Below are 14210 nucleotides of genomic sequence, written 5' to 3'. Positions count from 1 at the left end.
ATCTTTGATAAGTGGTAACTCTTGATATAATTGTGCTTAATCAAGAAGGGAGTTAATGCATATTGATGTTAAGGTAGAGTATGGTTTCACATAAGTGTAGGGTTTTGAATGTTAAATTGTATGTATTAAAGTGCTTAGGAAAGTGTAGTCACTCTTATATCCAAATATATCCTACATGTCCCGCAGCCTACATTATAACCAATTAAAGTCCTACTTGATCTTTGACTGAATAAGCTCCATTAGTGGAGTAGTACACTACAGGAAAGCTTATGGTTCATCTTTTGTGGCATATGAATGTTGTTTCTGAGAGTGAGTGAGTTCTTTCTATCTTGAGTTCCCGATTGTTCTAAATTTTTATGGTGTGTGAAACTACTCTCTTTTATTGTGTGAGGGCACTTGATTCATGAAGGCAAGGTAATGTCGTTGACCACTATGTTAGAGTAAGTGAGTAAGTTATGAATAATGCGTGGTGCTTGTGAGTCAATTCTTGAGGTGAAGATGTTACACTATTGTGCTTAGTCTATTTTAAATATTCTTGGTATGATGAGTTACGAGAATTGTTTAATAAGGTCATTTCTATATAAAGCGTGGTTTGATTGCTCGAGGAAGAGAAATGATTTAAGTGTGGGGTGTTGATGGTAGGATATAATCTCATATTTTAGTCGATTATTACACTCTAATTTACTGTACTTTAATTGAGTTGGAGCTTTAATCGCTAGTGTTTTGCACTAATTGTGTGTTTTATGCCTTGTAGGAGTGATTCTGATCTATGTAGATTTTATGGAATGAATTCAAGTTATTCGGGAGCTTTGAAGTCTGAGTAAAAGCCCAAGGATTAAGTCGGGATCATGTTTGGGGATAAACGGATGATAGTGGAACGAAACGAAGAATCTAGCAGGCATATTGCGCAGTGTCCATTAAAATGCACATAATTTTTCGCTCAGAACTCCGTTTGTGCTCCACAATATATCGTTCGAAATATATTTAAAAGGTCTACAACATTCATGTTTTAAATTTTCCCAAATTCCCAACAGACCGTCACCCACGTGGGCGGCCGCGCACTAGGCATGCATATGAGGCAGAACAAGGTGAAAAGTGCGCGAGCACACTTCCAGGTGCGCGGCCACGCACATCCTGTCCGGGAAAAGTGTCCTATTTCACGTAGGAGAAGGTGTATTTGTTTGGGCCCGACCCTTCTTGGTATATATACATGGAAAACAGTATTGTGAGGACTTTTGACATATTTAGACCTAAGGAAGCTAAGGAGAAGAGGGAGAAGCAAGAGCACAAGGATTTCACCATTCATCCTCACTCAAGACAAGGGTTTGGATGTTTTATGTTTTCCTTTGACTTAAAATTAATTGTGATGAATTTCTCCATATCAATGGAGTAATTCTTCCTTAGGGATTGATGGATTTGGTGTTTTGAGAATTATTTGTGGATATTAACTCTAGTTTTATGTATTGAAGCGTTTTGGGTAGTTTTATTGTTGCATATATATTCACTTATTTATGTAATCGAAAGAGGAATAATTTGTGATGTTTTACATTATCTTATTGTTTGAATTCATTGATTCTTGTTAGTAATCGAAATAAGCTAGCTGAATTAATGTTTAGACCTAGTTAGGAGGATAATCGAAAGAGGTTCTCCTAAGGATCAATCCACAACGAATTCTTGCATATCTTCACCAAGCTTAACTTAGTTCATATCGTAAGGTTGAGACTTAATCGAGAGAGGAGTTTCTACTGAATGTTTGAACATAATAGAGTGAATTCAAAAGACTTACTTGAACCATAGAAGTGAAGTAACTAGAGTTAATTTCCAAACAAGTATCTTACACCTATCCAATCAACCCATATTTTCTCCCTTTGATATCTTTTTGCTTACTCTTGTTGCGATTGTCATTAGCAAATAGTTTAGACTTTTAGTAAATTTTAGTTTTAATCACATAAATCTCAACTGTTGATCATCTTGGATAGCAATTAAAACTAGAAGCTACGAAAATACTATTTAAATCCAATCCTTGTGGATACTATATTTTCTATACTATATTCGACTAGCGAGCATAATTTTGTGTTGTGTTTTTAGCTCATCAAAAACTAGAAGCAACAATTAGCAATAAGGAACAACTAGGTAATAACGTCGTAGAGGAAGCTGATTACAATTAAAGTCTAGTGAAACCAAGTAAGGAGAAATAGGTAACAACCCAAATAACAACCACTTTCACACAAGATTTATACAAGAATTCTCCCGAGGCATCACACCTCATAATCACAATTCACGGGCCCCAAATTATGAACCCAAATCACTTGGCATCTTGTGCTCACATTACAAATCACAACCGCACGGACACCTCACGTGCTGCATGAATAACTCACATGTCAATACCATTAATACCTCATATCTGCTCGGTCAACTCACTTGCTAAGGGAGTGACAATATCGCATAACCGCACGGACAACTCACGTGCCAGCAATAGCAATACCTCATAACCGCACGGACAATTCACGTGCCAATAGTACAACAATCATGATCTATAAACATCATATTTCATCTTTTTAAACCGATATGAGTGATTAATTACGTGTATGCTTGTGCAAGTGTTCTATACAACACGAGCCAACAAGTAAGAGTAGAGACAACAAATGGCACATAAGAGACAACACAACAAAGCGTAAAATGCATGACTCACACAAGGTGGGCACACCACTACACAAATATCATCAATAACAATGCCCTTAGGCCATCAAAAGTCATCACAAACCATCCCTGACATAGACCCCCTTGTCTCCCCAGGTGCGCAATAATAAAGTAAATGCGCGCCTTGTCTCGTCGCACGTACATAATAATATTCCCGCCTTGTCTCGCAACATATGCAAACACACATATATAGCCCGCCTTGTTATGCCGCATGTACAAATATTGATAATAACAATAGCACGGACAACTCACATGAGAACACTCCGACAATAAGAGAGATAACATGTATCAATGATTTCAATAAGAATAAGTCAACAATGGAAGAGGTAACATATAACAATGACTTCGATAAGGATAAGTTAACCATGTAAGAGATAATGATAACTTCAATTAAGGATAAGCAATTACGGAAGAGATAACATAGAAATAAAAGAAGAAACAACTTCAATTAAGGCATATAAGAGTATATTTGGCAACAAGGATAGAACATGAACCAATTGATTTCAAATAAGACATGTAAGGGTAAATTTCACAAATGGAGGATTTAACATGATAAGACAACTTTATTTTAATGTACATAAGAACCTAAGAGTCTAAGCCGGTCAAATTTCCACATATAAGCCGTGTACACACTCGAAACCTCGTGTACATGTCTTCACGTAGTCCAAATAGTACAAACAAACCAATCACTATGGTGTAGTTTCCCCCACATAACGTTAGGCAAGATACTTACCTCCAAAAACCCTCAATCAATACTTAAAAATAGCTTTTCCTTTACAATTCACCTCCGATCGGCACAAATCTAACCAAAATCGATTTAATAACATCAAATAATGCAAGAAAAATCAATTCCAATGAATAAAGCTATGATCTTTACACAATTCCTAAAAAATCAATAAAAGTCAACCCGGGGCCCGCCCATTCAAAACCCGGGTCCAAAGGTAGATTCCGACTACCCAAGACCCCATGAGTTCATATATGTGTTTAGTTTCAAAATTCGAGTCCAAATCAACTCTCAAAACTCAAATTCTTATTTTTCAAAAACTTGACAAAGTTTCACAAATTTTCACTTTGATTCACACGATTTTGATGTTAAAATCTAAGATATATTGATGGAATATGATTAGAAAATAATTAGAATCACTTACCCAAAGTTTGTAGATGAACCCTCCCCCTCCCCCCCCCCAAAATCGCCTCCTACCAAGTCTAGTGTTTCAAAATATGAAAATGAAGCTAAAAATCACGTCCCTTAGCGTTTTGTCGAGTCGCAGGTGTCGCAAATGCGACCTGGAGTTCGCAAATGCGAACCCCGCAAATGCGAGGAAATTATCGCAAAATAAAAACCCCTAGCATCCCTGCTGTCATCGCAAATATGATGCAAAGTTCGCAAATGCGAACCAACTCACCCAGGCCACCCCCTCGAAAATGAGATCACTGGATTCGCAAATACGAACCTAGCAGACTACAGCTAACATCGCAATTGCGATCCAAAACTCGTAAATGCGAGACCTAAGGCATCAGATCACACCAGCAATTTCCAAACTCTTCCAAACATTCCAAAACACATCTGAAACTCACCCGAGACCTCGGGGCTCCAAATCAAACATCAACACAAGTCTAAAAATATAACACGAACTTGCTTGCACGATCAAATCATCAAAATGACAACCGAACCACGAATCGGACCTCCAAAACACATGAAATCAACATGAAACTCAAAAACTTGTAAAAACACAACTGCGCGTCCGATTCTTATCAAATCAATTCGGGATGACACCAAACTTTGCGGACAAGTCCCAAATGATGAAACATACCTATTCCAAGTCTCAAAACAGAAATTCGAACACGGTCGCTATGAAGTCAACCTACGATCAAACTTATAATTTTAAGCCTTTAAATTGCTAACTTTCGGCAAAATAACACAAATCAACCTATGGACCTCCGAATTTGATTCCGGGAATACGCCCAACTCCAAAATCACGATACAGACCTATCGGAGCCATCAAAACACAGCTACAGGGTCGTTTCCACAAATGTCAAACCTCGGTCAATATTTTTAACTTAAGCTTCTAAAGTGAGAATCACTCATCCAAATTCATCCCGAAACATATGAAATGGAAATTCGACCATGCACGCAAGTCATAATACACAATATGAAGTCATTCAAGACCCCGAATCACTTAACGAATCGCTAAAGCACAAAATGATCGGTTGGGTCATTACATCATCCCCCTTTTAAACAAACATTCATCCTCGAACGTGCCAAGAGTCTTTTCCAAGACATCAAATCCCTATATAGACTCACCTGCACATACTCACGGGTGATCTTACGTCATCCCGATCTATACAAGCCCGACAACACTATCTCAACCACATATTATTCCTTCCACTCATGCCGATAATCCTTAGAATCAAATTTCTACATCTACCAAGGGCCCAATTATCACACAAACACACTGTAAAATCATCAACTAGCTACAATAGCTCATGCATACACCCACAAGGTATACCCACATGACATAAAACATCATCTATATGCCCATAGCAATAACTTTGACCACAATAGCTGCCCATTACTAAGCCTGGTACCGGCAAATAGACTCATATCGGCTAGAACCATGTTCCAAACCTTCACAACGCTGAAAATAATGCAAGAAACATGTGAAGCTCATAACTACTCATCTTATCAACAAGCCACCTCAAAAGCCACCCCGAGCACATACATCGCAATCCAAATCCAACAAGCACAACTCGAATATGACTGAATATGAAAAGAGGAACACATGAAAGAATCGTCAAACAAGCCCAAACAGGCATAACACCCTACAGATACCATATTACAGATCTAATTCACAAGGAAGAAGCAAGACACACGCAACAACCACCACAAATCTTTCCTCAATATGACCTCACCGCGGCGCATACCCGGCACCAACACACCTATTCACAAAGAACACCAAGTCTGATTCTTATCAAATCACTGAACGGATCATTAAAGCTGAATGGATTGTTACATCCTCCTCCGGTCTGTGAAGTAGCTGGTGCAATCGGAATCAATCCTTCCTAAGCCAATGTACCAAACATGCTCTGGATTTGCGCTAAAGTCTCCTGAAGTCCCAGGGTAGCAACAGACGCCTCCAGTGCCTGTCCCCCAATCGGAGCTATTAGTGGCTCCTCAACTGCTGCTCTGGTAGGTGCTCTAGCTATAGCACGTGCTCCTTCTCGGCCTCTGCCTTTGCCTCTGCCTCTGCCCCGACCCCTAGCAATATCAGCTCTGGGGCAACGTCATTAGTAAATGTAGCTCGTGTTCTCACCATGTGTGAGAGAATATAATGACAAAGGCTCAAACTCCAAAATCAATAAACTCGCATGATAGGAATGAAAGAAGTGAAGTTTCCTAATAGTTCAATAGCCTCTCGAAGATAGGTACATATGTCTCCGTACCGATCCGCAAGACTCTACTAAAATCGCTTATGACTCATAGCACCTATGAACCTATAGCTCTGATACCAACATGTCACAACCAGAAATCCCTCCTTAGGAGTCGTGATGGAACCTAGTCTCTAAGACTAGGTAAGCCTAACACTTCCTCAATTAATAACGGAATTTAACCAAAACAACTATTACACATGAACCATATATTTCTATATAAAGCCAACAATCCCAACTGGTAATATAAGTCGTAAGCTATACTAAGTTCACTAGGAAATTTTATAAGTACAACTGTTCCGGAATAGAAGTAAACAATAAAAAGTAAGATTTCAGAAGGTGACTCTGAGGCTTGCTAATACGACGACAGGTATACCTTGAAGTCTCCACGTCAATACTTGATCATCTATCTAGTGATCAACAAGCTCTGAGGTACCTGGATCATCACAAAATATGCAGCAAGCGTAGCATGAGTACACCACAGCGGTACCCAGTAAGTGTCAAAGACTAACCTCGATATAGTTGTGACGAGGAACAGCCAAGACACCTACTGAACTTAATAACCTGTACAAGTATGAATGTGAAACTAACACGGAACAATATCAATATAAAGCTAAGCATGGTAAAAATGACAAACAATACTTGCAATAGAAAACTAGAAGCAACAATTAGCTACAAGGAACACCAGGAAATAACGTTGTAGAGCAAGATGTATAAAATTAAAGTCTGGTGAAACCAAGTATGGAGAAACAGGTAACAACCCAATAAACAACCACTTTCACATAAGATTTATACAAGAATTCTCCCGAGGCATCACGCCTCATAATCACAATTCACGGGTCCCAAATCATAAACCCAAGTCACTTGGCATCTTATGCTCACATTACATATCACAACTGCATGGAAAACTCATGTGTTGCACGGACAACTCATATGCCAATACCATTAATACCTCATATCTGCACGGACAACTCACTTGCTAAGGGAGTGAAAATATCTCATAACTGTACGGACAACTCATGTGCCAATAATACAACACTCACACAAGGGAAACTATATGAGAAATACATTTAAATGATCAAAAAACATCACAGTTCATCTTTTTAAACTGATACGAGTGATTAATTACGTGTATGCTTGTACAAGTGTTCCATCACAACTTGAGTCAACAAGTAAGAGCAGAGACAACGAATGGCACATAAGAGACAACACAACAAAGCATAAAATGCATGACTCACACAAGGTAAGGCAAATCACTACACAAATATAATCAATAACAATTTCCCCAGGCCATCACAAGTCATCACAAACCATCCCTGACATAGCCCCCCTTGTTTCGCCAGGTGCGAAACAATAAAGTAAAGCCTGCCTTGTCTCGCCGCACGCGCATAATAATATTCCAGCCTTGTCTCGCCACATGCACAAACCCACATATATAGCCCGCCTTGTCACACCGCATGTACAAATAACGATAATAATAATAGCACGGAAAACTCACGTGCGAACACCCCAACAAATCCTCTCAACAACATCACGTGTGCCAAAAGCATAACAAAACAATATAACAACTCATACCAAATGTTCCCATATACCATAACATTTCCTCACAAACAAGTACAATACCACAACCACACATAGCCCTCGGCGCAATAACACTGAATACAACAACAACAATAATTAATCGGGAGTACGGCAAGTAAATCAACACAAGAATTACAAAAAATATATGGAAATGGGAAAGCAAGCTCACAATGAAAGACATAAGAAGTAATAATGGTTTCAACAAGAATAACTCAACAATGAGAGAAATAGTGTGTAACAACGATATCAAATAAGACTAACTCAACAATAGGGGAGATAACATGTAACAATGATTTCAAAAAAGAATGACTCAACAATAAGAGAGATAACATATATCAATGATTTCAAATAAGAATAAGTCAACAATGGAAGAGGTAACATATAACAATGACTTCTATAAGGATAAGTCAACCATGGAAGAGATAACAATAACTTCAATTAAGGATAAGCAATTACAGAAGAGATAACATGGCACTAAAAGAGGCAACAACTTCAATTAAGGTATATAAGAGTATATTTGGCAACAAGGGTAGAACATGAACCAATCAATTTCAAATAAGACATGTAAGGGTAAATTTTGCAATTGGAGGATTTAATATGATAAGACAACTTTATTTTAATGTATATAAGAACCTTAGAGTCTATCCCGGTAAAATTTCCACATATAAGCCGTGAACAAGTCACCTCGTGTACACGTCTTTATGTAGCTCAAATAGTACAAACAAACAAACCCCTACGGGGTAGTTTCCCCCACACAACATTAGGCAAGATACTTATCTCCAAAAGCCCTCAATCAATACTCAAAAATAGCTTTTCCTTTACAGTTCACCTCTGCTCGGCACAAATCTAACCAAAATCGACTTAATAACATCAAAAAATGAAAGAGAAATCAATTCCAATGAATAAAGCTATGATCTTTATACAATTCCTCAAAAATCAACAAAATTCAACTCGGGGCCCGCCCGGTCAAAACCCGGGTCCAATGGTAGATTCCGACTACCCATGACCGCATGAGTTCATATATGTGATTAGTTTTAAAATTCGAATCTAAATCGACTCTCAAAACTCAAATTCTTATTTTTCAAAAACTTGACAAAGTTTCACAAATTTCCACTTTGATTCACATGATTTTGATGTTAAAATCTAAGATATATTGATGGAATATGCTTAGAAAATAAATTAGAATCACTTACCCAAATTTTGTAGATGAAAATCCCCCTACGAATCTAGGGTTCCGAAATATGAAAATAAGGCTAAAACTCCCATCCCTTAGCTTTTTCTCCAGTCGCAGGTGTCGCAAATGCGACCTGGAGCTCATAAATGCGAACCGTGCAAATGCAAGTAAATTATCGCAAAAGCGAAACCCCTCCCATCAATGCTGTCATCGCAAATGTGATGCAAAGATTGCAATTGTGAACATAGAATGTTCCAAAAATGCGACGAAAGAGATCGCAAATGGGAACCAGCTCACCCAGGCCACCCCCTCGAAAATGCGAACATTAGGTTCACAAAGCTATCGCAATTGCGATCCAACACTCGAAAATGCGAGACCTGAGGTATCTGATCACACCAGTAATTTCCAAACTCTTCCAAACATTCCAAAACGCGTCTGAAACTCACCCGAGCCCTCGGAGCTCCAAAGCAAACATCAACACAAGTCTAAAAACATAACACGAACTTGTTCGCGCGATTAAATCATCAAAATAACAACTGAAACCACAAATCAAACCTCCAAAACACATGAAATCAACATGAAACTGAGGAACTTCTAAAAACCCAACTGCGTGTCCGATACTTATCAAATCACCTCGGGATGACACCAAACTTTTCGGACAATTCCCAAATAACGAAACAGGCCTATTCCAAGTCTATAAACAAAAATTCGAACACGATCTCTATGAAGTCAACCTACGATCAAACTTATAAAAATTATAAGATTTTAAATTGCCAACTTTCGGCAAAACATCGCAAATCAACCTACGGACCTATGAATTTAATTTCGGGCATACGCCCAAGTCCAAAATCACGATATGGACCTATAGGAGCCATCAAAATACCGCTACAGGCTCATTTTCACAAAAGTCAAACCTCGTTCAATATTTTTAACTTAAGCTTCTAAATTGAGAATCACTCATCCAAATTCATCCTGAAACATCCAAAATTCAAATTCGACCATGCACGCAAGTCATAATACACAATATGAAGCCATTCAAGACCCCGGACCACTGAACGGATTGCTAAAGCTCAAAACGACCGGTCATGTTGTTACGTCCTCCCCCTTTTAAACAAACGTTTTTCCTCGAACGTGCCAAGATTCTTTCCCAAGCCATCAAATCCCTATATAAACTCACCATGCACATACTCACGGGTGATCTAACGCCACCCCGATCCACACAACCCCGACAACAACATCATAACTGTAGATTATTCCTTCTACTCATGTCGATAAGCTTTAGAATCAAATTTCCACATCTACCAAGGGCCCTATTATCACACAAACACACTGTAAAATCCTCAACTAGCTACAATAGCTCATGCATACACTCACAAGGTATACCCACACGACATAACACGTCATCCATATGCCCATAGCAATAACTTTGACCACAACAACTGCCCATTACCAAGCTCAGTACTGGCAAACAGACTCATATCGACTAAAACCTTGTTCCAAACCTTCACAATGCTGAAAATAATGCAAGAAACATGTGAAGCTCATAACTACTCATCTGATCAACAAGCCACCTCAAATGCCACCTGGGCACATGCATCAATCCAAACCCAACAAGCACAACTCGAATATGACTGAATATGAAAAGCGGAACACATGAGAGAACTATCAAACAAGCCCAAACAGGCACAACTCCCCACCGATACCATACTACAGATCCAATCCACAAGGAAGAAGAAAGACACACGCAACAACCACCACAAATCTTACCTCAATATGACCTCACCATAGTACATAGCTCGACACCCACACACCTATTCATAAAGAACACCAGGCCCCTATCCTCCACTCGGAATCACGAGTAAGGTAAACATCTCAGAAACTAAACCATTCTACTAACTCAACCTCGTAGAACCAGAACCACAACACGTAACAACTTTCCATACCTGTAGAACACCCAAACCACAAGTCAGGACGAACCATCCAGATATCACATCAAAGCCCATCATATTTAACTAACAGAAAGTCCACCCAAGTCTCATGACCTACAATGGCAACCAAACCAGAACGATAGACATAGGATATCACAATAAAATTCTCGACTGGTGTGAACACATGAACAAAGTACAAGAATCACAAAACACAACCATATCTAAAGCAAGGCATGATGAATCTTACCAATAAATGAGACCGGATCGAAGTAATACAAATGCATCTGTATACTCAATTGAATTCATTCCTGTAAGGACATCATCTAGTGCATCAGCCTCTGCCTAACTAGAAAGAGCATAATAATAGGCCCAGCCTACCCCTCTAGAGTGACCACTACCCGCCTGACCTTCAGCCCTAGCTGGCAGTGCAGGTATAGCAGCAACTGGAGTAGAACTCATAGCCTGAATACCCCGATGTGACAAGTCTGTTTGGAGTCTTGGAAAATCTCTCACCATGTGGCTGGTATCTCGACACGCAAAGCAACCTCTCCGCTGACGTGGCTATGGAAGTTGTCCGGTATGGGTACTTTGGGACCCATGAATGTTTGAAGCACCATGTGAAGCCTGAAGTGAAAATTGAACTGGCTGACGCACAAAACCTCTAGCATGACGTACCTTGCCTCTATAATAGGAATCAGCAGATCCTCCTGGTCTACGAGGCATCTTAGCCTCCCTGCCATCTCTCTGCTGACCCTGCATACCCTCTAATCTGCGAGTGATCTCTACAACCTGCTAAAATGGAACATCCATCTCCAAATCCTAAGCCATGCTGAATCGAGTACCATAGCTGAGACCCTTAATGAACGTGCAGACTCGCTCTCTAGCTGTAGAAACCAAAGCAGGTGCGTGCCTGGAAAAATCACTGAATCTAATAGCATACTCTGACACTAAGATAGTACCCTGGCACAGTTGCTCGAACTCCGCGTGCCATGCATCCCAAAGGGTCTGAGGAACAAACTCTCTCAAGAATACCTCTGAAAACCAAGTCGATGTAATTGAAGATGCATCGTCTAGGCTACCCTCCTCGTAACCACCACTAATACACTACTCCTGATAGCTGGAATGTAGTAAAAGCAACCCCATTCGTCTTCACAATACCCATGGTACGAAAAATATAGTGGCACTCCTCTAGAATACCATGTGCATCCTCTCAAGGCAAACCATTGAAAGTAGGAAGGTGATACTTCTTGAACCTCTCTAGTCGAAGTTGCTCCTGCTCAGATGCTACTGCCCTAACTGTAGGGTGAACCTGAACAACAGGCTGTACCAGAATAACAGGTTGTGTTGGCATGACACCCGAAACCTTACCAACGTGGACTCACTGCTTTGGAGAATGGGCGGCGGGAGTCGGAGCTCCTCCCCAGTCTATGAAGTAGTTGGTGCAACCGGAATCAATCCCTCCTAAGCCAATATACCAAACATGCTCAGGAACTGCGCTAAAGCCTCCTGAAGTCCTTGAAAAGCAACAGGCGCCTCCAGTGTCTGTTCCCAATAGGAGCTACTAGTGGCTCCTCACTGTTGCACTGGTAGGTGCTCTAGCTGTAGCACGTGCTCCTCTTCGGCATCTGTCTCTGCCTCTACCTCTGCCTCTGCCTCTGCCTCTGCCTCTGCCTCGGCCCCTAGCAACGTCGGCTCTAGGGGCAACGTCATCAGTAACTGCAGCTCGTGTTCTCACTATCTGTAAGAGAATAGAATGACAAAGGCTCAAATTTTGAAATCAATAAACTCGCACGATAGGAATGAAAGAAGTGAAGTGTCCTAATAGTTTTGTAGCCTCTCGAAGATAAGTACAGACGTCTCCGTACCGATCCACAAGATTCTTTTAAACTTGCTTATGACTCATAGTACCTATGAACCTAGATCTCTGATACCAACTTGTCAGGACCCAAAACCCCTCCTTGGGAGTCGTGATGGCACTTAGAATCTAAGACTAGGTAAGCCTAACACTTACTCAATTAATAACAAAATTTAACCAAAACAACTATTAAACATGAACCATATATTTATATATAAAGCCAACAATCCCAACATGATATACAACATCTCAAAACCAGTAGTACAAGTCATAAGCTCTACTGAGTTTACTAGGAAAATTTTTAAGTACAACTATTCCGGAATAGAAGTAAACAATACAAAGTAAGATTTCAAAAGGTGACTCTGAGGCCTGCAAATTCGACGGCAGGTATACCTTGAAGTCTCCACGGCAATACTCGAGTAGCTTTCTTATGATCAACAAGCTCCGAGGTACTTGGGTCTGCACAAAATATGCAGCAAGCATAGCATTAGTACACCACAACGGTATCCAGTAAGTATTAAAGACTAACCTCGGTGGAGTAGTAACGAGGAAGAACCTAGACACATACTGGACATAATAATCTGTACAAGTATGAATGTGAAACTAACCGGGAACAATATCAATATAAAGCTAAGCATGGTAAAAACGACAAACAATACTTGCAATAGAAAACTAGAAGCAATAATTAGCAACAAGGAACAACCAGTTAATAACGTCATAGAGCAAGTTGAATACAATTAAAGTCCTATGAAACCAAGTAAGGAGAAACAGGTAACAACCCAATAAACAACCACTTTCACACAAGATTTATACAAGAATTCTCCCGAGCCATCACACCTCATAACCACAATTCACGGGTCCCAAATTACGAACCCAAATCACTTGGCATTTTGTGCTCACATTACAAATCATAACTGCATGGACAACTCACGTGCTACATGAACAACTCACGTGCCAATACCGTTAATACCTCATATCTACACGGACAACTCGCGTGCTAAGGGAGTGACATTATCTCATAACCGCATGGACAACTTACGTGCCAGCAATAACATACCCGATAAATTTACGGACAACTTACGTGCCAATAGTACAACACTCACACAAGGTCAAGTATACAAGAAATACATGTAAATGATCAACAAACATCAGGGTTCATCTTCTTAAACCGATATGAATGATTAATTACGTGTATGCTTGTGCAAGTGTTCTATCACAACTCGAGTCAACAAGTAAGAGCATAGACAATGAATGTCACATAGGAGACAACACAACAAAGCGTAAAATGCAAGACTCACACAAGGTAGGCACACCACTACACAAATATTGTCAATAACAATGCCCCTAAACCATCACAAGTCATCACAAATCATCCCCAACATAGTCCCCCCTTGTCTCACCAGGTGTGCAATAATAAAGTAAATGTCTGCCTTGTCTCGCTACATGCGCATAATAATATTCATGTCGCATGTGCAAATATCGATAATAACAATAACACGGATAACTCATGTACGAGCACCCTGACATATCCTCTCAACAACAT

The sequence above is a fragment of the Nicotiana tabacum genome, chromosome 13, assembly GCF_000715075.1.
Source record: "Nicotiana tabacum cultivar K326 chromosome 13, ASM71507v2, whole genome shotgun sequence".
Classification (NCBI taxonomy): Eukaryota; Viridiplantae; Streptophyta; class Magnoliopsida; order Solanales; family Solanaceae; genus Nicotiana; species Nicotiana tabacum.
The sequence above is the reverse complement of the archived record's forward strand: the minus strand, read 5'-3'. Positions refer to the sequence as shown.